The sequence below is a fragment of the Procambarus clarkii genome, chromosome 34, assembly GCF_040958095.1.
Source record: "Procambarus clarkii isolate CNS0578487 chromosome 34, FALCON_Pclarkii_2.0, whole genome shotgun sequence".
NCBI classification, from domain to species: Eukaryota; Metazoa; Arthropoda; class Malacostraca; order Decapoda; family Cambaridae; genus Procambarus; species Procambarus clarkii.
In genome coordinates this window covers 27,961,250-27,984,564 of record NC_091183.1, presented here as the reverse complement: position 1 = coordinate 27,984,564, position 23,315 = coordinate 27,961,250, and positions in this window count along the sequence as shown.

Below are 23,315 nucleotides of genomic sequence, written 5' to 3'. Positions count from 1 at the left end.
TGTAGTAGCCTGGTTTAGTAGCGTGGTGTAGTAGTATGGTTTAGTAGAGTTGTGTAGTAGCGTGGTGTAGTAGTATGGTTTAGTAGCATGGTGTAGTAGCGTGGTGTAGTAGTATTATTTAGTATTGTTGTGTAGTAGTATGATTTAGTATCGTGGTGTTGTAGCGTTGTGTATTAGCGTGGTGTAATATGATGGTGTTGTAGCGTTCTGTAGAAGCGTGGTGTGGTAGCGTGGTGTAGTAGCGTGGTGTAGTAGCGTGGTGTAATAGCGTGGTGTAGGAGCTTGGTGTAGTCGCGTGGTGTAGTAGCCTGGTACAGTAGCCTGGTGTAGTAGCCTGGTGTAGTGGCGTGGTGTAGTAGCCAGGTGTAGTAGCGTGGTGTAGTAGCGTGGTGTAGTAGCATGGTATATTAGCGTGGTGTAGTAGCCTGGTTTAGTAGCCTGGTTTAGTAGCGTGGTGTAGTAGCTGGGTGTAGTAGTGTCGTGTAGTAGCGTGGTGTAGTAGCTTGGTATAGTAGTCTGGTGTAGTAGTCTGGTGTAGTAGTTTGGTGTTGTAGTCTGGTGTAGTAGTCTGGTGTGGTACCCTGGTGTAGTAGCGTTGTGTAGCAGCCTGGTGTTGTAGCCTGGTTTAGTAGCGTGGTGTAGTAGCATGGTGTAGTATCTTGGTATAGTAGTCTGGTGTAGTAGTCTGGTGTAGTAACTTGGTATAGTAGTCTGGTGTAGTAGTCTGGTGTAATAGTCTGGTGTAGTAGCGTGGTGTAGCAGCCTGGTGTAGTAGCCAGGTGTAGTAGCGTGGTAGTAGCTTGGTGTAGCAGCATGGTGTAGTTGCCTGGTTTAGTAGCGTGGGGTAGTAGCGTGGTGTAGCAGAGTTGTGTAGTAGTCTGGCGTAGTAGTCTGGTATAGTAGTCTGGTGTAGTAGTCTGGTGTAGTAGTCTGGTGTAGTAGCGTGGTGTAGCAGCCTGGTGTAGTAGCCTGGTGTAGCAGCGTGGGGTAGTAGCGTGGTGTAAAAGCCTGGTATAGTAGCGTGGTGTAGTAGCTTAGTGTATTAGCGTGGTGTAGTAGCGTGGTGGAGTAGCGTGGTGTAGAAGCGTGGTGCAGTAGAGTGGTGTAGTAGAGTGGTGTAGAAGCCTGGTGTAGTAGCCTGGTGTAGTAGCCTGGTTTAGTAGCGTGGTGTAGTAGCCTGGTGTAGTAGCCTGGTTTAGTAGCGTGGTGTTGTAGCCTGGTGTAGTAGCCTGATGTAGTAGCCTGGTGTAGTAGCGTGGTGTAGTTGCCTGGTGTAGTAGCCTGGTGTAGTAGCGTGGTGTAGAAGCGTTATGTAGTAGCGTGGTGTAGTAGCTTGGTATAGTAGTCTGGTGTAGTAGTCTAGTGTAGTAGTCTGGTGTAGTAGCTTGGTGTAGCAGCCTTGTGTTGTAGCCTGGCTTAGTAGCGTGGTGTAGTAGCATGGTGAAGTAGCGTGGTCTAGCAGCCTGGTGTAGTAGCCAGGTGTAGCAGCGTGGTGTAGTAGCATGGTGTAGTAGATTGGTGTAGTAGAGTGGTGTAGACGCCTGGTGTAGTAGCGCAGTGTAGAAGCCTGGTATAATAGCGTGGTTTAATAGCGTGGTGTAGTAGGGTGGTGTATTAGCGTGTTGTAGTAGCATGGTGTAGTAGCCTGGTGTAGTAGCCTGGTTTAGTGGCATGGTGTAGTAACCTGGTGTAGTAGCGTGGTGTAGTAGCGTGGTGTAGTAGCATGGTGTATTAGCGTTGTGTAGTAGCCTGGTTTAGTAGCGTGGTGTAGTTGCGTGGTGTAGTAGCGTGGTGTAGTAGCCTGGTGTAGTAGCGTGGTGTAGTATCGGGGTGTAGTAGCGTTGTGTAGTAACGTGGAGTAGTAGCGTGGTGTAGTAGCGTGGTGTAGCAGCTTGGTGTATTTGCCTGATGTAGTAGCCTTTTTTAGTAGCGTGGTGTAGCAGTATGGTGTAGTAGCCTAGTTTAGTACCGTGGTGTTGTAACGTGATGCAGTAGAGTGGTGTAATAATATGGTGTAGTAGCCTGGTTTAGTAGCGTGGTGTAGTAGCGTGGTGTAGTAAAGAGGTGTAGTAGAGAGGTGTAGTAGCCTGGTTTAGTAGCGCGGTGTAGTAGTATGGTTTAGTAGCGTGGTGTAGCAGTATGGTGTAGTAGCGTGGTGTATTACTATTGTGTAGTAGTATGGTGTATTACTATTGTGTAGTAGTATGGTGTAGTAGCGTGATGTAGTAGTATTGTGTAGTAGTATAGTGTAGTAGCTTGGTTTAGTAGCGTGGTGTTGAAGTATTGTGTAGCAGAGTTGTGTACTAGCCTGGTTTAGTAGCGTGGTGTAGTAGGATGGTTTAGTAGCGTGGTGTAGTAGCGTGGTGTAGTAGTATGGTTCAGTAGCGTGGTGTTGTAGTGTGGTGTAGTAGTATGGTTTAGTATCGTGGTGTAGTAGCGTGGTGTAGTAGTATGGTTTAGTATCATGGTGTAGTAGCATGGTGTAGTAGCGTGGTGTAGAAGCGTAGTGGAGTAGCGTCTTGTAAAACGTGATGTAGTAGAGTGGTTTAGAAGAGTGGTGTAGAAGCCTGGTGTTGTAGCTTGGTGTAGTAGCGTGGCGTAGTAGCCTGTTGTAGTAGCCTGGTGTAGTAGCGTGGTGTAGTTGCGTGGTGTAGTAGCGTGCTGTAGTTGCGTGGTGTAGTAGCGTGGTTTAGTAGCTTGGTGTAGTAGTCTGGCGTAGTAGTCTGGTGTAGTAGTCTGGAGTAGTAGCCTGGTGTAGTAGCTTTGTGCAGCAGCCTGGTGTAGTAGCCCGGTTTAGTAGCGTGGTGTAGTACTATTGTGTAGTTGTATGGTGTAGTAGCGTGATGTAGTAGTATTGTGTAGTAGTATGGTGTAGTAGCCTGGTTTGGTAGCGTGGTGTAGAAGTATGGTGTAGTAGCGTGTTGTAGTAGTATTGTGTAGTAGCCTGGTTTAGTAGCGTGGTGTAGTAGCGTGGTGTAGTAAAGTGGTGTACAAGAGTGGTGTAGTAGTATGGTTTAGTAGCGTTGTGTAGTAGAGTGGTGTAGTAGTATGGTTTAGTAGCGTGGTGTAGTAGTATTATTTAGTATTGTTGTGTAGTAGTATGATTTAGTATCGTGGTGTTGTAGCGTTGTGTAGTAGCGTGGTGTAGTATGATGGTGTTGTAGCGTTCTGTAGTAGCGTGGTGTGGTAGCGTGGTGTAGTAGCGTGGTGTAGTAGCGTGGTGTAATAGCGTGGTGTAGGAGCTTGGTGTAGTCGCGTGGTGTAGTAGCCTGGTACAGTAGCCTGGTGTAGTAGCCTGGTGTAGTGGCGTGGTGTAGTAGCCAGGTGTAGTAGCGTGGTGTAGTAACTTGGTGTAGTAGCATGGTATGTTAGCGTGGTGTAGTAGCCTGGTTTAGTAGCCTGGTTTAGTAGCGTGGTGTAGTAGCTGGGTGTAGTAGTCTGGTGTAGTAGCGTGGTGTAGTAGCTTGGTATAGTAGTCTGGTGTAGTAGTCTGGTGTAGTAGTTTGGTGAAGTAGTCTGGTGTAGTAGTCTGGCGTAGTAGCCTGGTGTAGTAGCGTTGTGTAGCAGCCTGGTGTTGTAGCCTGGTTTAGTAGCGTGGTGTAGTAGCATGGTGTAGTATCTTGGTATAATAGTCTGGTGTAGTAGTCTGGTGTAGTAACTTGGTATAGTAGTCTGGTGTAGTAGTCTGGTGTAGTAGTCTGGCGTAGTAGTCTGGTGTAGTAGCGTGGTGTAGCAGCCTGGTGTAGTAGCCTGGTTTAGTAGCGTGGGGTAGCAGCGTGGTGTAGTAGCCTGGTGTAGCAGCGTGGGGTAGTAGCGTGGTGTAAAAGCCTGGTATAGTAGCGTGGTGTAGTAGCTTAGTGTATTAACGTGGTGTAGTAGCGTGGTGGAGTAGCGTGATGTAGAAGCGTGGTGAAGTAGAGTGGTGTAGTAGAGTGGTGTAGAAGCCTGGTGTAGTAGCGTGGTGTAGTAGTATGGTTTAGTAGCGTGGTGTAGTAGCGTGGTGTAGTAGCGTGATGTAGCAGTATGGTGTAGTAGCGTGGTGTATTACTATTGTGTAGTAGTATGGTGTATTACTATTGTGTAGTAGTATGGTGTAGTAGCGTGATGTAGTAGTATTGTGTAGTAGTATAGTGTAGTAGCTTGGTTTAGTAGCGTGGTGTTGAAGTATTGTGTAGTAGCGTGGTGCAGTAGTATTGTGTAGTAGAGTGGTGTACTAGCCTCGTTTAGTAGCGTGGTGTAGTAGGATGGTTTAGTAGCGTGTTGTAGTAGCGTGGTGTAGTAGTATGGTTTAGTAGCGTGGTGTTGTAGTGTGGTGTAGTAGTATGGTTTAGTATCGTGGTGTAGTAGCATGGTGTAGTAGCGTGGTGTAGTAGTTTGGAGGAGTAGCCTGGTTAAGTAGAGTGGTGTAATAGCGTGGTGTAGTAGCATGGTGTAGTAGCGTGGTGTAGGAGCTTGGTGTAGTAGCGTGGTGCAGTAGCCTGATGGAGTAGCCTGGTGTAGTAGCGTGGTGTAGAAGAATGGTTTAGTAGCGTGTTGTAGTAGTATTGTGTAGTAACCAGGTTTAGTAGTGTGGTGTAGTAGCCTGGTGTAGTAGCGTGGTGTAGTAGTATGGTTTAGTAGCGTGGTGTAGTAGCGTGGTGTAGGAGCTTGGTTTAGTAGTATGGTTTAGTAGCATGGTGTAGTAGCGTGGTGTAGTAGTATGGTTTAGTAGAATGGTGTAGTTGCGTGGTGTAGTAGCGTGGTATTGTAGCCTGGTGTAGTAACCTGGTGTGGTAGTCTGGTGTAGTAGTCTGGTGTAGTAGTCTGGTGTAGTAGCGTGATGTAGTAGCGTGGTGTAGCAGCCTGGTGTAGTAGCGTGGTGTAGTAGCTTGGTGTAGTAGTATGGTGTAGTAGCGTGGTGTAGAAGCCTGGGGTAGTAGCCTGGTTTAGTAGCCTGGTGTAGTGGTCTGGTGTAGTAGCCTTGTGTAGTTGCGTGGTGTAGTAGCCTGGTGTAGTAGCCTGGTGTAGTAGCGTGGTGTAGTAGCGTGGTGTAGTAGCGTGGTGTAGAAGCATGGTGTAGTAGCTTGGTGTAGTAGTCTGGTGTAGTAGTCTGGTGTAGTAGTCTGGTGTAGTAGTCTGGTTTAGTAGCGTAAGGTAGTAGTGTGGTGTAGCAGCCTGGTGTAGTAGAGTGGTGTAGTAGCGTGGTGTAGTAGTATGGTGTAGTAGCGTGATGTAGAAACCTGGTGTAGTACCCTGGTGTAGTAGCGTGGTGTAGCAGCCTGGTGTAGTAGCCTGGTGTAGTAGCGTGGTGTAGTAGCATGGTGTAGTATCCTGGTGTAGTAGCCTGGTGTAGTAACCTGGTTTAGTAGCGTGGTGTTGTAGTATGGTGCATTAGCCTGGTTTAGTAGCGTGGTGTAGTAGCGTGGTGTAGTAGAGTAGTGTAGTAGTATGGTGTATTAGCCTTGTTTGGTAGCGTGGTGTAGTAGCGTGGTGTAGCAGCCTGGTGTAGTTGCCTGGTTTAGTAGCGTGGTGTAGTAGTTTGGTGTAGTAGCGTGGTGTAGTAGTATGGTTTAGTAGCCTGGTTTAGTAGCGTGGTGTAGTAGCATGGTGTAGTTAAGTGGTGTAGTGGAGTGGTGTAGTAGAGTGGTGTAGCAGCCTGGTGTAGTAGCATGGTGTAGTAGCCTGGTGTAGTAGCCTGGTGTAGCAGCCTGGTGTAGTTGCCTGGTTTAGTAGCGTGGAGTAGTAGCGTGGTGTAGTAGTATGGTGTAGTAGCGTGGTGTAGTAGCATGGTGTAGTTAAGTGGTGTAGTAGAGTGGTGTAGTAGCCTGGAATAGTAGAGTGGTGTAGTAGTATGGTTTAGTAGCGTGGTGCAGTAGCGTGGTGTAGTAGTGTGGTGTAGTAGTATGGTTTAGTAGCGTGGTGTAGTAGCATGGTGCATGGTAGCATGGTAGCATGATAGCATGGTAGCATGGTAGCATAGTAGAGTGGTGTAGAAGACTGGTGTTGTAGCGTGGTGTAGTAGCGTGGCGTAGTAGCCTGTTGTAGTAGCCTGGTGTAGTAGCGTGGTGTAGTATCGTGGTGTAGTAGCATGGTATATTAGCGTGGTGTAGTAGCCTGGTTTAGTAGCCTGGTTTAGTAGCGTGGTGTAGTTGCTGGGTGTAGTAGTGTGGTGTAGTAGCGTGGTGTAGTAGCTTGGTATAGTAGTCTGGTGTAGTAGTCTAGTGTAGTAGTTTGGTGTTGTAGTCTGGTGTAGTAGTCTGGTGTAGTAGCCTGGTGTAGTAGCGTTGTGTAGCAGCCTGGTGTTGTAGCCTGGTTTAGTAGCGTGGTGTAGTAGCATGGTGTAGTATCTTGGTATAGTAGTCTGGTGTAGTAGTCTGGTGTAGTAACTTGGTATAGTAGTCTGGTGTAGTAGTCTGGTGTAGTAGTCTGGTGTAATAGTCTGGTGTAGTAGCGTGGTGTAGCAGCCTGGTGTAGTAGCCTGGTGTAGTAGCGTGGTAGTAGCTTGGTGTAGCAGCATGGTGTAGTTGCCTGGTTTAGTAGCGTGGGGTAGTAGCGTGGTGTAGCAGAGTTGTGTAGTAGTCTGGCGTAGTAGTCTGGTATAGTAGTCTGGTGTAGTAGTCTGGTGTAGTAGTCTGGTGTAGTAGCGTGGTGTAGCAGCCTGGTGTAGTAGCCTGGTGTAGCAGCGTGGGGTAGTAGCGTGGTGTAAAAGCCTGGTATAGTAGCGTGGTGTAGTAGCTTAGTGTATTAGCGTGGTGTAGTAGCGTGGTGGAGTAGCGTGGTGTAGAAGCGTGGTGCAGTAGAGTGGTGTAGTAGAGTGGTGTAGAAGCCTGGTGTAGTAGCCTGGTGTAGTAGCCTGGTTTAGTAGCGTGGTGTAGTAGCCTGGTGTAGTAGCCTGGTTTAGTAGCGTGGTGTTGCAGCCTGGTGTAGTAGCCTGGTGTAGTAGCCTGGTGTAGTAGCGTGGTGTAGTTGCCTGGTGTAGTAGCCTGGTGTAGTAGCGTGGTGTAGAAGCATTATGTAGTAGCGTGGTGTAGTAGCTTGGTATAGTAGTCTGGTGTAGTAGTCTAGTGTAGTAGTCTGGTGTAGTAGCTTGGTGTAGCAGCCTTGTGTTGTAGCCTGGCTTAGTAGCGTGGTGTAGTAGCATGGTGAAGTAGCGTGGTCTAGCAGCCTGGTGTAGTAGCCAAGTGTAGCAGCGTGGTGTAGTAGCATGGTGTAGTAGAGTGGTGTAGTAGAGTGGTGTAGACGCCTGGTGTAGTAGCGCGGTGTAGAAGCCTGGTATAATAGCGTTTTTTAATAGCGTGGTGTAGTAGGGTGGTGTAGTAGTATGGTGTAGTAGCCTGGTTTAGTAGCGTGGTGTAGTAGCGTGGTGTATTAGCGTGTTGTAGTAGCATGGTGTAGTAGCCTGGTGTAGTAGCCTGGTTTAGTGGCATGGTGTAGTAGCCTGGTGTAGTAGCGTGGTGTAGTAGCGTGGTGTAGTAGCATTGTGTATTAGCGTTGTGTAGTAGCCTGGTTTAGTAGCGTGGTGTAGTAGCGTGGTGTAGTAGCGTGGTGTAGTAGCCTGGTGTAGTAGCGTGGTGTAGCAGCCTGGTGTATTTGCCTGATGTAGTAGCCTTTTTTAGTAGCGTGGTGTAGCAGTATGGTGTAGTAGCCTAGTTTAGTACCGTGGTGTTGTAACATGATGCAGTAGAGTGGTGTAGTAATATGGTGTTGTAGCCTGGTTTAGTAGCGCGGTGTAGTAGTATGGTTTAGTAGCGTGGTGTAGTAGCGTGGTGTAGTAGCGTGATGTAGCAGTATGGTGTAGTAGCGTGGTGTATTACTATTGTGTAGTAGTATGGTGTATTACTATTGTGTAGTTGTATGGTGTAGTAGCGTGATGTAGTAGTATTGTGTAGTAGTATAGTGTAGTAGCTTGGTTTAGTAGCGTGGTGTTGAAGTATTGTTTAGCAGAGTTGTGTACTAGCCTGGTTTAGTAGCGTGGTGTAGTAGGATGGTTTAGTAGCGTGGTGTAGTAGCGTGGTGTAGTAGTATGGTTTAGTAGCGTGGTGTTGTAGTGTGGTGTAGTAGTATGGTTTAGTATCGTGGTGTAGTAGCGTGGTGTAGTAGTATGGTTTAGTATCATGGTGTAGTAGCATGGTGTAGTAGCGTGGTGTAGTAGCGTAGTGGAGTAGCGTCTTGTAAAACGTGATGTAGTAGAGTGGTTTAGAAGAGTGGTGTAGAAGCCTGTTGTTGTAGCTTGGTGTAGTAGCGTGGCGTAGTAGCCTGTTGTAGTAGCCTGGTGTAGTAGCGTGGTGTAGTTGCGTGGTGTAGTAGCGTGATTTAGTAGCTTGGTGTAGTAGTCTGGCGTAGTAGTCTGGTGTAGTAGTCTGGAGTAGTAGCCTGGTGTAGTAGCTTTGTGCAGCAGCCTGGTGTAGTAGCCCGGTTTAGTAGCGTGGTGTAGTACTATTGTGTAGTTGTATGGTGTAGTAGCGTGATGTAGTAGTATTGTGTAGTAGTATGGTGTAGTAGCCTGGTTTGGTAGCGTGGTGTAGAAGTATGGTGTAGTAGCGTGTTGTAGTAGTATTGTGTAGTAGCCTGGTTTAGTAGCGTGGTGTAGTAGCGTGGTGTAGTAAAGTGGTGTACAAGAGTGGTGTAGTAGTATGGTTTAGTAGCGTTGTGTAGTAGAGTGGTGTAGTAGTATGGTTTAGTAGCGTGGTGTAGTAGCGTGGTGTAGTAGTATTATTTAGTATTGTCGTGTAGTAGTATGATTTATTATCGTGGTGTTGTAGCGTTGTGTAGTAGCGTGGTGTAGTAGCGTGGTGTTGTAGCGTGGTGTAATAGCGTGGTGTAGGAGCTTGGTGTAGTCGCGTGGTGTAGTAGCCTGGTACAGTAGCCTGGTGTAGTAGCCTGGTGTAGTGGCGTGGTGTAGTAGCCAGGTGTAGTAGCGTGGTGTAGTAGCGTGGTGTAGTAGCATGGTATATTAGCGTGGTGTAGTAGCCTGGTTTAGTAGCCTGGTTTAGTAGCGTGGTGTAGTAGCTGGGTGTAGTAGTCTGGTGTAGTAGCGTGGTGTAGTAGCTTGGTATAGTAGTCTGGTGTAGTAGTCTGGTGTAGTAGTTTGGTGTAGTAGTCTGGTGTAGTAGTCTGGTGTAGTAGCCTGGTGTAGTAGCGTTGTGTAGCAGCCTGGTGTTGTAGCCTGGTTTAGTAGCGTGGTGTAGTAGCATGGTGTAGTATCTTGGTATAGTAGTCTGGTGTAGTAGTCTGGTGTAGTAACTTGGTATAGTAGTCTGGTTTAGTAGTCTGGTGTAGTAGTCTGGTGTAGTAGTCTGGTGTAGTAGTCTGGTGTAGTAGCGTGGTGTAGCAGCCTGGAGTAGTAGCCTGGTTTAGTAGCGTGGGGTAGTAGCGTGGTGTAGCAGAGTGGTGTAGTAGTCTGGCGTAGTAGTCTGGTATAGTAGTCTGGTGTAGTAGTCTGGTGTAGTAGTCGGGTGTAGTAGCGTGGTGTAGCAGCCTGGTGTAGTAGCCTGGTGTAGCAGCGTGGGGTAGTAGCGTGGTGTAAAAGCCTGGTATAGTAGCGTGGTGTAGTAGCTTAGTGTATTAGCGTGGTGTAGTAGCGTGGTAGAGTAGCGTGGTGTAGAAGCGTGGTGAAGTAGAGTGGTGTAGTAGAGTGGTGTAGAAGCCTGGTGTAGTAGCGTGGTGTAGTAGTATGGTTTAGTAGCGTGGTGTAGTAGCGTCGTGTAGTAGCGTGAAGTAGCAGTATGGTGTAGTAGCGTGGTGTATTACTATTGTGTAGTAGTATGGTGTATTACTATTGTGTAGTAGTATGGTGTAGTAGCGTGATGTAGTAATATTGTGTAGTAGTATAGTGTAGTAGCTTGGTTTAGTAGCGTGGTGTTGAAGTATTGTGTAGTAGCGTGGTGTAGTAGTATTGTGTAGTAGAGTGGTGTACTAGCCTCGTTTAGTAGCGTGGTGTAGTAGGATAGTTTAGTAGCGTGGTGTAGTAGCGTGGTGTAGTAGTATGGTTTAGTAGCGTGGTGTTGTAGTGTGGTGTAGTAGTATGGTTTAGTATCGTGGTGTAGTAGCATGGTGTAGTAGCGTGGTGTAGTAGTTTGGTGGAATAGCCTGGTTAAGTAGAGTGGTGTAGTAGCGTGGTGTAGTAGCATGGTGTAGTAGCATGGTGTAGGAGCTTGGTGTAGTAGCGTGGTGCAGTAGCCTGATGGAGTAGCCTGGTGTAGTAGCGTGGTGTAGAAGAATGGTTTAGTAGCGTGTTGTAGTAGTATTGTGTAGTAACCAGGTTTAGTAGTGTGGTGTAGTAGCGTGGTGTAGTAGCGTGGTGTAGTAGCGTGGTGTAGTAGCGTGGTGTAGTAGCATGGTGTATTAGCATTGTGTAGTAGCCAGGTTTAGTAGCGTGGTGTAGTAGCGTGGTGTAGTAGCATGGTGTATTAGCCTGGTGTAGTAGCGTGGTGTAGTAGCGTTGTGTAGTATCGTGGTGTAGTAGCCTGGTTTAGTGGCATGGTGTAGTAGCATGGTGTAGTAGAGTGGTGTAGTAGAGTGGTGTAGAAGCCTGGTGTAGTAGCGCGGTGTAGAAGCCTGGTATAATAGCGTGGTTTAATAGCGTGGTGTAGTAGGGTGGTGTAGTAGTATGGTGTAGTAGCCTGGTTTAGTAGCGTGGTGTAGTAGCGTGGTGTATTAGCGTGTTGTAGTAGCATGGTGTAGTAGCCTGGTGTAGTAGCCTGGTTTAGTGGCATGGTATAGTAGCATGGTGTAGTAGCGTGGTGTAGTAGAGTGGTGTAGTAGCATGGTGTATTAGCGTTGTGTAGAAGCCTGGTTTAGTAGCGTGGTGTAGTAGTGTGGTGTAGTAGCGTGGTGTAGTAGCCTGGTGTAGTAGCGTGGTGTAGTATCGGGGTGTAGTAGCGTTGTGTAGTAACGTGGAGTAGTAGCGTGGTGTAGTAGCGTGGTGTAGCAGCCTGGTGTATTTGCCTTATGTAGTAGCCTTTTTTAGTAGCGTGGTGTAGCAGTATGGTGTAGTAGCCTAGTTTAGTACCGTGGTGTTGTAACATGATGCAGTAGAGTGGTGTAGTAATATGATGTAGTAGCCTGGTTTAGTAGCGTGGTGTAGTAGCGTGGTGTAGTAAAGAGGTGAAGTAGAGAGGTGTAGTAGCCTGGTTTAGTAGCGCGGTGTAGTAGTATGGTTTAGTAGCGTGGTGTAGTAGTGTGGTGTAGTAGCGTGATGTAGCAGTATGGTGTAGTAGCGTGGCATATTACTATTGTGTAGTAGTATGGTGTATTACTATTGTGTAGTAGTATGGTGTAGTAGCGTGATGTAGTAGTATTGTGTAGTAGTATAGTGTAGTAGCTTGGTTTAGTAGCGTGGTGTTGAAGTATTGTGTAGTAGAGTTGTGTACTAGCCTGGTTTAGTAGCGTGGTGTAGTAGGATGGTTTAGTAGCGTGGTGTAGTAGCGTGGTGTAGTAGTATGGTTTAGTAGCGTGGTGTTGTAGTGTGGTGTAGTAGTATGGTTTAGTATCGTGGTGTAGTAGCGTGGTGTAGTAGTATGGTTTAGTATCATGGTGTAGTAGCATGGTGTAGTAGCGTGGTGTAGTAGCGTAGTGGAGTAGCGTCTTGTAAAACGTGATGTAGTAGAGTGGTTTAGTAGAGTGGTGTAGAAGCCTGGTGTAGTAGCGTGGAGTAGTAGCCTGTTGTAGTAGCCTGGTGTATTAGCGTGGTGTAGTTGCGTGGTGTAGTAGCGTGCTGTAGTTGCGTGGTGTAGTAGCGTGGTTTAGTAGCTTGGTGTAGTAGTCTGGCGTAGTAGTCTGGTGTAGTAGTCTGGAGTAGTAGCCTGGTGTAGTAGCTTTGTGCAGCAGCCTGGTGTAGTAGCCCGGTTTAGTAGCGTGGTGTAGTACTATTGTGTAGTTGTATGGTGTAGTAGCGTGATGTAGTAGTATTGTGTAGTAGTATGGTGTAGTAGCCTGGTTTGGTAGCGTGGTGTAGAAGTATGGTGTAGTAGCGTGTTGTAGTAGTATTGTGTAGTAGCCTGGTTTAGTAGCGTGGTGTAGTAGCGTGGTGTAGTAAAGTGGTGTACAAGAGTGGTGTAGTAGTATAGTTTAGTAGCGTTGTGTAGTAGAGTGGTGTAGTAGTATGGTTTAGTAGCGTAGTGTAGTAGCGTGGTGTAGTAGTATTATTTAGTATTGTTGTGTAGTAGTATGATTTAGTATCGTGGTGTTGTAGCGTTGTGTAGTAGCGTGGTGTAGTATGATGGTGTTGTAGCGTTCTGTAGTAGCGTGGTGTGGTAGCGTGATGTAGTAGCGTGGTGTAGTAGCGTGGTGTAATAGCGTGGTGTAGGAGCTTGGTGTAGTCGTGTGGTGTAGTAGCCTGGTACAGTAGCCTGGTGTAGTCGCCTGGTGTAGTGGCGTGGTGTAGTAGCCAGGTGTAGTAGCGTGGTGTAGTAGCGTGGTGTAGTAGCATGGTATATTAGCGTGGTGTAGTAGCCTGGTTTAGTAGCCTGGTTTAGTAGCATGGTGTAGTAGCTGGGTGTAGTAGTCTGGTGTAGTAGCGTGGTGTAGTAGCTTGGTATAGTAGTCTGGTGTAGTAGTCTGGTGTAGTAGTTTGGTGTAGTAGTCTGGTGTAGTAGTCTGGTGTAGTAGCCTGATGTAGTAGCGTTGTGTAGCAGCCTGGTGTTGTAGCCTGGTTTAGTAGCGTGGTGTAGTAGCATGGTGTAGTATCTTGGTATAGTAGTCTGGTGTAGTAGTCTGGTGTAGTAACTTGGTATAGTAGTCTGGTGTAGTAGTCTGGTGTAGTAGTCTGGTGTAGTAGTCTGGTGTAGTAGTCTGGTGTAGTAGCGTGGTGTATCAGCCTGGCCTGGTGTAGTAGCCTGGTTTAGTAGCGTGGGGTAGTAGCGTGGGGTAGCAGAGTGGTGTAGTAGTCTGGCGTAGTAGTCTGGTATAGTAGTCTGGTGTAGTAGTCTGGTGTAGTAGTCTGGTGTAGTAGCGTGGTGTAGCAGCCTGGTGTAGTAGCCTGGTGTAGCAGGGTGGGGTAGTAGCGTGGTGTAAAAGCCTGGTATAGTAGCGTGGTGTAGTAGCTTAGTGTATTAGCGTGGTGTAGTAGCGTGGTGGAGTAGCGTGGTGTAGAAGCGTGGTGAAGTAGAGTGGTGTAGTAGAGTGGTGTAGAAGCCTGGTGTAGTAGCGTGGTGTAGTAGTATGGTTTAGTAGCGTGGTGTATTACTATTGTGTAGTAGTATGGAGTATTACTATTGTGTAGTAGTATGGTGTAGTAGCGTGATGTAGTAGTATTGTGTAGTAGTATAGTGTAGTAGCTTGGTTTAGTAGCGTGGTGTTGAAGTATTGTGTAGTAGCGTGGTGTAGTAGTATTGTGTAGTAGAGTGGTGTACTAGCCTCGTTTAGTAGCGTGGTGTAGTAGGATGGTTTAGTAGCGTGGTGTAGTAGCGTGGTGTAGTAGTATGGTTTAGTAGCGTGGTGTTGTAGTGTGGTGTAGTAGCATAGTTTAGTATCGTGGTGTAGTAGCATGGTGTAGTAGCGTGGTGTAGTAGTTTGGTGGAGTAGATTGGTTAAGTAGAGTGGTGTAGTACCGTGGTGTAGTAGCATGGTGTAGTAGGGTGGTGTAGGAGCTTGGTGTAGTAGCGTGGTGCAGTAGCCTGATGGAGTAGCCTGGTGTAGTAGCGTGGTGTAGAAGAATGGTTTAGTAGCGTGTTGTAGTAGTATTGTGTAGTTGCCAGGTTTAGTAGTGTGGTGTAGTAGCCTGGTGTAGTAGCGTGGTGTAGTAGCGTGGTGTAGTAGCGTGGTGTAGTAGCGTGGTGTATTAGCCTGGTGTAGTAGCGTGGTGTAGTAGCGTTGTGTAGTATCGGGGAGCAGTAGCGTTGTGTTGTAACGTGGTGTAGGTGCGTGGTGTAGTAGCGTGGTGTAGTAGCGTGATGTAGCAGTATGGTGTAGTAGAGTGGTGTAGAATCCTGGAGTAGTAGCGTGGTGTAGAAGCCTGGTATAGAAGCATGGTGCAGTAGCATGGTGTAGTAGCTTGGTATAGAAGTCTGGTGTAGTAGTCTGGTGTAGAATTCTGGTGTAGTAGCTTGGTATAGTAGTCTGGTGTAGTAGTCTGGTGTGGTAGTCTGGTGTAGTTGTCTGGTGTAGTAGCGTGGTGTTGCAGCCTGGTGTAGTAGCCTTGTGTAGCAGCGTGGGGTAGTAGCGTAGTGGAGTAGAGTGGTGTAGTAGAGTGGTGTAGAATCCTGGAGTAGTAGCGTGGTGTAGAAGCCTGGTATAGTAGCGTGGTGTAGTAGCTTAGTGTAGTAGCGTGGTGTAGTAGCGTGGTGGAGTAGCGTGGTTTAGAAGCGTGGTGTAGTAGAGTGTTGTAGTAGAGTGGTGTATAAACCTGGTGTAGTAGCGTGGTGTAGTAGCGTGGCGTAGTAGCCTGGTGTAGTAGCCTGGTGTAGTAGCATGGTGTAGTAGCGTGGTGTAGTAGCGTGCTGTAGTTGCGAGGTGTAGTAACGTGGTGTAGTAGCTTGGTGTAGTAGTCTGGCGTAGTAGTCTGGTGTAGTAGTCTGGTGTAGTAGCCTGGTGTAGTAGCGTTGTGCAGCAGCCTGGTGTAGTAGCCTGGTGTAGTGGCGTAGTGTAGTAGCGTGGTGTAGTAGAGTGGTGTAGTAGAGTGGTGTAAAAGCCTAGGTTAGTAGCATGGTGTAGTAGCGTGGTGGAGTAGCGTGGTATTGTATCGTGGTGGAGTAGAGTGGTGTAGAAGCGTGGTGTAGTAGAGTGGTGTAGTAGAGTGGTGTAGAAGCCTGGTGTAGTTGCGTGGTGTAGTAGCCTGGTGTAGTAGCCTGGTGTAGTAGCCTGGTGTAGTAGCGTGGGGTAGTAGTCTGGTATAGTAGCCTTTTGTATTAGGCTAGTGTAGTAGCATGGTGTAGTAGCGTGGAGTAGTAGCCTGATGAAGTAGCCTGGTTTAGTAGCGTGGAGTAGAAGCGGTGTGTAGTAGCGTGGTGTAGTAGCGTGGTGTAGTAGCATGGTGTATTAGCGTGGTGTAGTAGCCTGGTTTAGTAGCATGGTGTAGTTGCGTGGTGTAGTAGAATGGTGTAGTAGCCTGGTATAGAAGCGTGGTGTAGTATCGGGGTGTAGTAGCGTTGTGTAGTAACGTGGTGTAGTAGCGTGGTGTAGTAGCGTGGTGTAGCAGCCTGGTGTAATAGCCTGGTGTAGTAGCGTGTTGTAGTAGTATGGTGTAGTATCCTGGTGTAGTTGCCTGGTGTAGTAGCCTTTTTTAGTAGCGTGGTGTAGTAGTATGGTGTAGTAGCCTAGTTTAGTAGCGTGGTGTAGTAGCATGGTGCAGTAGAGTGGTGTAGTACTATGGTGTAGTAGCCTGGTTTAGTAGCGTGGTGTAGTAGCGTTGTGTAATAGAGAGGTGTAGTAGAGAGGTGTAGTAGCCTGGTTTAGTAGCGTGGAGTAGTAGTATGGTTTAGTGGCGTGGTGTAGTAGCATGGTGTAGTTGCGTGATGTAGCAGTATGGTGTTGTAGCGTGGTGTATTATTATTGTGTAGTAGTGTGGTGTATTACTATTGTGTAGTAGTTTGGTGTAGTAGCGTGATGTAGTAGCATTGTGTAGTAGTATAGTGTAGTAGCTTGGTTTAGTAGCGTGGTGTTGAAGTATGGTGTAGTAGCGTGGTGTAGTAGTATGGTGTAGTAGCCTGGTTTAGTAGCGTGGTGTAGTAGCGTGGTGTAGTAGAGTGGTGTAGAAGAGTGTTGTACTAGCCTGGTTTAGTAGCGTGGTGTAGTATTATGGTTTAGTAGCGTGGTGTAGTAGCTTGGTGTAGTAGTATGGTTTAGTATCGTGGTGTTGTAGTGTGGTGTAGTAGTATGGTTTAGTATCGTGGTGTAGTAGCGTGGTGTAGTAGTATGGTTTAGTATCGTGGTGTAGAAGCATGGTGTAGTAGCGTGGTGTAGTAGTATGGTGGAGTAGCCTGGTTTAGTAGCGTGGTGTAGTAGCGCGGTGTAGTAGCGTGGTGTAGTAGCGTGTTGTAGGAGCTTGGTGTAGTAGCGTGGTGTAGTAGCCTGATGTAGTAGCCTGGTGTAGTGGCGTGGTGTAGTAGCCAGGTGTGGTAGCGTAGTGTAGTAGTGGGGTGTAGTAGCATGGTGTATTATCGTGGTGTAGTAGCCTGGTGTAGTGGCGTGGTATAATAGCCTGGTGTAGTAGCCTGGTTTAGTAGCGTGGTGTAGTAGCCTGGTGTAGTAGCCTGGTGTAGTAGCCTGGTGTAGTAACGTGGTGTAGTAGCCTGGTGTAGTAGCGTGGTGTAGTATCGTGGTGTAGTAGCTTGGTATAGTAGTCTGGTGTAGTAGTCTAGTGTAGTAGTCTGGTGTAGTAGCCTGTTGTAGCAACCTTGTGTTGTAGCCTGGTTTAGTAGCGTGGTGTAGTAGCATGGTGAAGTAGCGTGGTCTTGCAGCCTAGTATAGTAGTCAGGTGTAGCAGCGTGGTGTAGTAGCATGGTGTAGTAGAGTCGTGTAGTAGAGTGGTGAAGAAGCCTGGTGTAGTAGCGCGGTGTAGAAGCCTGGTATAATAGCGTGGTTTAATAGCGTGATGTAGTAGGGTGGTGCAGTAGTATGGTGTAGTAGCCTGGTTTAGTAGCGTGGTGTAGTAGCGTGGTGTAGTAGCGTGGTGTAGTAGCATGGTGTAGTAGTCTGGTGTTGTAGCCTGGTGTAGTGGCATGGTGTAGTAGCATGGTGTAGTAGCGTGGTGTAGTAGAGTGGTGTAGGAGCATGGGGTATTAGCGAGGTGTAGTTGCCTGGTGTAGTAGCGTGGTGTAGTAGCCTGGTGTAGTAGCCTGGTGTAGTAGCGTGGTTTAGTAGCGTGGTGTAGTAGTATGGTTTAGTAGCGTGGTGTAGTAGCGTGGTGTAGTAGCGTGATGTAGCAGTATGGTGTAGTAGCGTGGTGTATTTCTATTGTGTAGTAATATGGTGTATTACTATTGTGTTGTAGTATGGTGTAGTAGCGTGATGTAGTAGTATTGTGTAGTAGTATAGTGTAGTAGCTTGGTTTAGTAGCGTGGTGTTGAAGTATTGTGTAGTAGCGTGGTGTAGTAGTATTGTGTAGTAGAGTGGTGTACTAGCCTGGTTTAGTAGGGTGGTGTAGTAGGATGGTTTAGTAGCGTGGTGTAGAAGCGAGGAGTAGTAGTATGGTTTAGTAGCGTGGTGTTGTAGTGTGGTGTAGTAGTATGGTTTAGTATCGTGGTGTAGTAGCATGGTGTAATAGCGTGGTGTAGTAGTTTGGTGGAGTAGCCTGGTTAAGTAGAGTGGTGTAGTAGCGTGGTGTAGTAGCGTGGTGTAGTAGCGTGGTGTAGGAGCTTGGTGTAGTAGCGTGGTGCAGTAGCCTGATGGAGTAGCCTGGTGTAGTAGCGTGGTGTAGAAGTATGGTGTAGTAGCGTGTTGTAGTAGTATTGTGTAGTAGCCTGGTTATGTAGCGTGGTGTAGTAGCGTGGTGTAGAGAGTGGTGTAGTAGAGTGGTGTAGTAGCCTGGATTAGTAGCGTGGTGTAGTAGTATGCTTTAGTAGCGTTGTGTAGTAGCGTGGTGTAGAAGTATGGTTTAGTAACGTGGTGTAGTAGCGTGGTGTAGTAGTATGATTTAGTATTGTGGTGTAGTAGTATGATTTAGTATCGTGGTGTAGTAGCGTGGTGTAGTATTATATTGTAGTAGCCTGGTTTAGTAGCGTTCTGTAGTAGCCTTGTGTAGTAGCGTTGTGTACTAGCGTGGTGTAGTAGCCAGGTGTAGTAGCGTGGTTTAGTTGCGTGGTGTAGTAGCATGGTGTATTAGCGTGGTGTAGTAGTTTGGTTTAGTAGTCTGGTTTAGTAGCGTGGTGTAGTAGCCTGGTGTAGTATTGTGGTGTAGTAGCATTGTGTAGTAGCGTGGTGTAGTAGCGTGGTGTAGTAGCGTGGTATAGTAGTTTGGTGTAGTAGTCTGGTGTAGTAGTCTGGTGTAGTAGCCTGGTGTAGTAGCGTTGTATAGCAGCCTGGTGTTGTAGCCTGGTTTAGTAGCGTGGTGTAATAGCATGGTGTAGTAGCTTGTTATAGTAGTCTGGTGTAGTAGTCTGGTGTAGTAGTCTAGTGTAGTAGCTTGGTATAGTAGTCTGGTGTAGTAGTCTGGTGTAGTAGTCTGGTGTAGTAGCGATGTGTAGCAGCCTGGCGTAGTAGCCTAGTGTAGCAGCGTGGGGTAGTAGAGTGGTGTAGTAGAGTGGTGTAGTAGAGTGGTGTAGAATCCTGGAGTAGTAGCGTGGTGTAGAAGCCTGGTATAGTAGCGTGGTGTAGTAGCGTAGTGTAGTAGCGTGGTGTAGTAGCGTGGTGGAGTAGCGTGGTGTAAAAGCGTGATGTAGTAGAGTGTTTTATTAGAGTGGTGTAGAAGCCTGGTGTAGTAGCGGGGTGTAGTAGCGTGGTGTAGTAGCCTGGAGTAGTAGCCTGGTGTAGTAGCCTGGTATAGTAGCGTGGTGTAGTAGCCTGGTGTAGTATCCTGGTGTAGTAGCGTGGTGTAGTATCGGGGTGTAGTAGCGTTGTGTAGTAATGTGGTGTAGTAGCGTGGTGTAGTAGCGTGGTGTAGCAGCCTGGTGTAGTAGCCTGGTGTAGTAGCATGTTGTAGTAGCATGGTGTAGTATCCTGGTGTAGTTGCCTGGTGTAGTAGCCTGGTTTAGTAGCGTGGTGTAGTAGTATGGTGTAGTAGCCTAGTTTAGTAGCGTGGTATAGTAGCATGGTGCAGTAGAGTGGTGTAGTACTATGGTGTAGTAGCCTAATCTAGTAGCGTGGTGTAGTAGCGTGGTGTAGTAGTGTGGTGTAGTGGTGAGGTGTAGTAGCCTGGTTTAGTAGCATGGTGTATTAGTATGGTTTAGTAGCGTGGTGTAGTAGCGTGATGTAGCAGTATGGTGTAGTAGTATGGTGTATTACTATTGTGTAGTAATATGGTGTAGTAGCGTGGTGTAGTAGTATGGTGTAGTAGCCTGGTTTAGTAGCGTGGTGTAGTAGCGTGGTGTAGTAGAGTGGTGTAGTAGAGTGGTGTACTAGCCTGGTTTAGTAGCGTGGTGTAGTAGTATGGTTTAGTAGCGTGGTGTAGTAGCGTGGTGTAGTAGTATGGTTTAGTAGCGTGGTGTTGTAGTGTGGTGTAGTAGTATGGTTTAGTATCGTGGTGTAGTAGCGTGGTGTAGTAGTATGGTTTAGTATCGTGGTGTAGTAGCATGGTGTAGTAGCGTGGTGTAGTAGTATGGTGGAGTAGCCTGGTTTAGTAGCGTGGTGTAGTAGCGTGCCGTAGAAGCATGGTGTAATAGCGTGGTGTAGTAGCGTGGTGTAGTGGCGTGGTTTAGTAGCATGGTGCAGTAGCCTGATGTACTAGCCCGGTGTTATAGCCTGGTGTAGTGGCGTTGTGTAGTAGCCAGGTGTAGTAGCATAGTGTAGTTGCGTGGTGTAGTAGCATGGTGTATTAGCGTGGTGTAGTAGCCTGGTGTAGTAGCGTGGTGTAGTAGCCTGGTGTATTAGCCTGGTTTAGTAGCGTAGTGTTGTATCCTGGTGTAGTAGCCTGGTGTACTAAAGTGGTGTAGTAGCGTGGTGTAGTAGCGTGGTGTAGTAGCGTGGTGTAATAGCGTTATGTAGTAGCGTGGTGTAGTAGCTTGGTATAGTAGTCTGGTGTAGCATCCTTATGTTGTAGCCTGGTTTACTAGCGTAGTGTAGTAGCATGGTGAAGTAGCGTGGTGTAGCAGCCTGGTGTAGTAGCCAGGTGTAGCAGCGTGGTAAAGTAGCATGCTGTAGTAGAGTGGTGTAGAATCCTGGTGTAGTAGCGCGGTGTAGAAGCGTGGTATAATAGCGTGGTATAGTAGCGTGGTGTAGTAGCGTGGTGTAGTAGTATGATGTAGTAGCCTGGTTTAGTAGCGTGGTGTAGTAGCGTGGTGTAGTAGCGTGGTGTAGTAGCAAGGTTTAGTAGCCTGGTGCAGTAGCCTGGTGTAGTAGCCTGGTGTAGTAGCGTGGTGTAGTAGCGTGGTGTAGTAGCGTGGTGTATTAGCCTGGTGTAGTAGCGTGGTGTAGTAGCGTGGTGTAGTATCGGGTTGTAGTAGTTTTGTGTTGTAACGTGGTGTAGATGCGTGGTGTAGTAGCGTGGTGTAGCAGCCTGGTGTAGTAGCCTGGTGTAGTAGCGTGGTGTAGTAGCGTGATGTAGCAGTATGGTGTAGTAGCGTGGTGTATTACTATTGTGTAGTAGTATGGTGTATTACTATTGTGTAGTAGTGTGGTGTAGTAGCGTGATGTAGTAGTATTGTGTAGTAGTATAGTGTAGTAGTTTGGTTTAGTAGCGTGGTGTTGAAGTATTGTGTAGTAGCGTGGTGTAGTAGTATGGTGTAGTAGAGTGGTGTAGTAGTATGGTTTAGTAGCGTGGTGTAGTAGCGTGGTGTAGTAAAGTGGTGTACAAGAGTGGTGTAGTAGTATAGTTTAGTAGCGTTGTGTAGTAGAGTGGTGTAGTAGTATGGTTTAGTAGCGTAGTGTAGTAGCGTGGTGTAGTAGTATTATTTAGTATTGTTGTGTAGTAGTATGATTTAGTATCGTGGTGTTGTAGCGTTGTGTAGTAGCGTGGTGTAGTATGATGGTGTTGTAGCGTTCTGTAGTAGCGTGGTGTGGTAGCGTGATGTAGTAGCGTGGTGTAGTAGCCTGGTACAGTAGCCTGGTGTAGTCGCCTGGTGTAGTGGCGTGGTGTAGTAGCCAGGTGTAGTAGCGTGGTGTAGTAGCGTGGTGTAGTAGCATGGTATATTAGCGAGGTGTAGTAGCCTGGTTTAGTAGCCTGGTTTAGTAGCGTGGTGTAGTAGCTGGGTGTAGTAGTCTGGTGTAGTAGCGTGGTGTAGTAGCTTGGTATAGTAGTCTGGTGTAGTAGTCTGGTGTAGTAGTTTGGTGTAGTAGTCTGGTGTAGTAGTCTGGTGTAGTAGCCTGATGTAGTAGCGTTGTGTAGCAGCCTGGTGTTGTAGCCTGGTTTAGTAGCGTGGTGTAGTAGCATGGTGTAGTATCTTGGTATAGTAGTCTGGTGTAGTAGTCTGGTGTAGTAACTTGGTATAGTAGTCTGGTGTAGTAGTCTGGTGTAGTAGTCTGGTGTAGTAGTCTGGTGTAGTAGCGTGGTGTATCAGCCTGGCCTGGTGTAGTAGCCTGGTTTAGTAGCGTGGGGTAGTAGCGTGGGGTAGCAGAGTGGTGTAGTAGTCTGGCGTAGTAGTCTGGTATAGTAGTCTGGTGTAGTAGTCTGGTGTAGTAGTCTGGTGTAGTAGCGTGGTGTAGCAGCCTGGTGTAGTAGCCTGGTGTAGCAGGGTGGGGTAGTAGCGTGGTGTAAAAGCCTGGTATAGTAGCGTGGTGTAGTAGCTTAGTGTATTAGCGTGGTGTAGTAGCGTGGTGGAGTAGCGTGGTGTAGAAGCGTTGTGAAGTAGAGTGGTGTAGTAGAGTGGTGTAGAAGCCTGGTGTAGTAGCGTGGTGTAGTAGTATGGTTTAGTAGCGTGGTGTAGTAGCGTGGTGTAGTAGCGTGATGTAGCAGTATGGCGTAGTAGCGTGGTGTATTACTATTGTGTAGTAGTATGGAGTATTACTATTGTGTAGTAGTATGGTGTAGTAGCGTGATGTAGTAGTATTGTGTAGTAGTATAGTGTAGTAGCTTGGTTTAGTAGCGTGGTGTTGAAGTATTGTGTAGTAGCGTGGTGTAGTAGTATTGTGTAGTAGAGTGGTGTACTAGCCTCGTTTAGTAGCGTGGTGTAGTAGGATGGTTTAGTATCGTGGGGTAGTAGCGTGGTGTAGTAGTATGGTTTAGTAGCGTGGTGTTGTAGTGTGGTGTAGTAGCATAGTTTAGTATCGTGGTGTAGTAGCATGGTGTAGTAGCGTGGTGTAGTAGTTTGGTGGAGTAGCCTGGTTAAGTAGAGTGGTGTAGTACCGTGGTGTAGTAGCATGGTGTAGTAGGGTGGTGTAGGAGCTTGGTGTAGTAGCGTGGTGCAGTAGCCTGATGGAGTAGCCTGGTGTAGTAGCGTGGTGTAGAAGAATGGTTTAGTAGCGTGTTGTAGTAGTATTGTGTAGTTGCCAGGTTTAGTAGTGTGGTGTAGTAGCCTGGTGTAGTAGCGTGGTGTAGTAGCGTGGTGTAGTAGCATGGTGTATTAGCATTGTGTAGTAGCCAGGTTTAGTAGCGTGGTGTAGTAGCGTGGTGTAGTAGCGTGGTGTATTAGCCTGGTGTAGTAGCGTGGTGTAGTAGCGTTGTGTAGTATCGGGGTGCAGTAGCGTTGTGTTGTAACGTGGTGTAGGTGCGTGGTGTAGTAGCGTGGTGTAGTAGCGTGATGTAGCAGTATGGTGTAGTAGAGTGGTGTAGAATCCTGGAGTAGTAGCGTGGTGTAGAAGCCTGGTATAGAAGCATGGTGCAGTAGCATGGTGTAGTAGCTTGGTATAAAAGTCTGGTGTAGTAGTCTGGTGTAGAATTCTGGTGTAGTAGCTTGGTATAGTAGTCTGGTGTAGTAGTCTGGTGTGGTAGTCTGGTGTAGTTGTCTGGTGTAGTAGCGTGGTGTTGCAGCCTGGTGTAGTAGCCTTGTGTAGCAGCGTGGGGTAGTAGCGTAGTGGAGTAGAGTGGTGTAGTAGAGTGGTGTAGAATCCTGGAGTAGTAGCGTGGTGTAGAAGCCTGGTATAGTAGCGTGGTGTAGTTGCTTAGTGTAGTAGCGTGGTGTAGTAGCGTGGTGGAGTAGCGTGGTTTAGAAGCGTGGTGTAGTAGAGTGTTGTAGTAGAGTGGTGTATAAACCTGGTGTAGTAGCGTGGTGTAGTAGCGTGGCGTAGTAGCCTGGTGTAGTAGCATGGTGTAGTAGCGTGGTGTAGTAGCGTGCTGTAGTTGCGAGGTGTAGTAACGTGGTGTAGTAGCTTGGTGTAGTAGTCTGGCGTAGTAGTCTGGTGTAGTAGTCTGGTGTAGTAGCCTGGTGTAGTAGCGTTGTGCAGCAGCCTGGTGTAGTAGCCTGGTGTAGTGGCGTAGTGTAGTAGCGTGGTGTAGTAGAGTGGTGTAGTAGAGTGGTGTAAAAGCCTAGGTTAGTAGCATGGTGTAGTAGCGTGGTGGAGTAGCGTGGTATTGTATTGTGGTGGAGTAGAGTGGTGTAGAAGCGTGGTGTAGTAGAGTGGTGTAGTAGAGTGGTGTAGAAGCCTGGTGTAGTTGCGTGGTGTAGTAGCCTGGTGTAGTAGCCTGGTGTAGTAGCCTGGTGTAGTAGCGTGGGGTAGTAGTCTGGTATAGTAGCCTTTTGTATTAGGCTAGTGTAGTAGCATGGTGTAGTAGCGTGGAGTAGTAGCCTGATGAAGTAGCCTGGTTTAGTAGCGTGGAGTAGAAGCGGTGTGTAGTAGCGTGGTGTAGTAGCGTGGTGTAGTAGCATGGT